Source organism: Otolemur garnettii, unplaced genomic scaffold (genome assembly GCF_000181295.1).
Source record: "Otolemur garnettii isolate 467f Iridium unplaced genomic scaffold, OtoGar3 scaffold00126, whole genome shotgun sequence".
In the NCBI taxonomy this organism is placed as follows: Eukaryota; Metazoa; Chordata; class Mammalia; order Primates; family Galagidae; genus Otolemur; species Otolemur garnettii.
In genome coordinates, this window is record NW_003852521.1 from 4,912,896 (window position 1) to 4,914,151 (window position 1,256).

Sequence of the window (1,256 nt, forward strand, 5' to 3'; positions counted from 1 at the left end):
AAAAAAAAAAAAAGTCACTCACACATAATAAATACTACTTCCTAAAACTTTTGTTCCAGTTTTACATATACTTAAGTGTTTCTCAGAGTCACAGTTGAAAACACTTAAATCCCCGTCTACCCCAGTCACCTTAAAACAGAAAGCTCCCTGAAGCATAGGCAATTCTCCTTGAGGGACTATGGTCCCAGTAACAACCTACTATAAAACAAGTGTTTTGTAATAACTTTATGACCAAACCAATGAAATATAAAGCAGTCACAAAATCTATCTCTTCTGATTTGTATGATAACCTGGACAGAACACAGAGAGCAGGCTCCATGCCTATAGCTCAAGCGGCTAAGGCGCTAGCCACATACACCAAAGCTGGCAGGTTCAAATCCAGCCCAGGGCCTGCCAAACAACGAAAATTACAAGAACAGAGAGCATGGTATCTGAGCTAGACTTCAAAGTATACCATGTAAAAATCATGTCATTTTTCTAATTTAAGAAGTTACTCAACAGAACATCCTACATAAATTTAGTGAAAAAGCTACTTTGGGCTCTAACCACACTGTTACTTCCAATTACTTTCCTTATCAATGTTAAATTCTTTCTTCACCCTGAGTGTGCAACAAACAAGAAAAAGGTTTATTTCTGTTAAATTTTCTGTCCACTTTCCAAGTCTCAATGGAACTATCCTCTTCAGAACACAAACTGCATTATTTTTATGTGTTTACCCACAGAGAACACAAAACTTTCAGCAACACAAGACTTTGTAGAATATTTATACATAATTTTTTTTTTTTTTTTTTTGACACAGAGCCTCAAACTGTCCCCCTGAGTAGAGTGCCACTGCACCATAGCTCACAGCAACCTCCAACTCCTGGGCTCAAGCAAGTCTCCTGTCTCAGCACCCAGCTATATTTTGGTTGCAGCCGTCACTGTTGTTTGGCAGGCCCGGGGGCTGGATTCAAACCTACCACCTCAGGTGTATGTGGCTGGCGCCTTAGCCACTTGAGCCACAAGCATCAAGCCTACACCTAATTTTTGATGAATCTATGCAGACTGCCCTGTGATCTTCTTTGAAGTGTGTGAAACTACTCCTGAACAACTAATTTGCCATATTCATTTTCAAAATACCAAAATAAATTGGTACGTAAACACTAAAGAATAATTTAACTTTTCTTTTTTTTTTTTTTTTGAGACACAGCCTCAAGCTCTCCCCCTGGGTAGAGTGCCGTGGCATTACAGCTCACAGCAACCTCCAACTCCTGGGC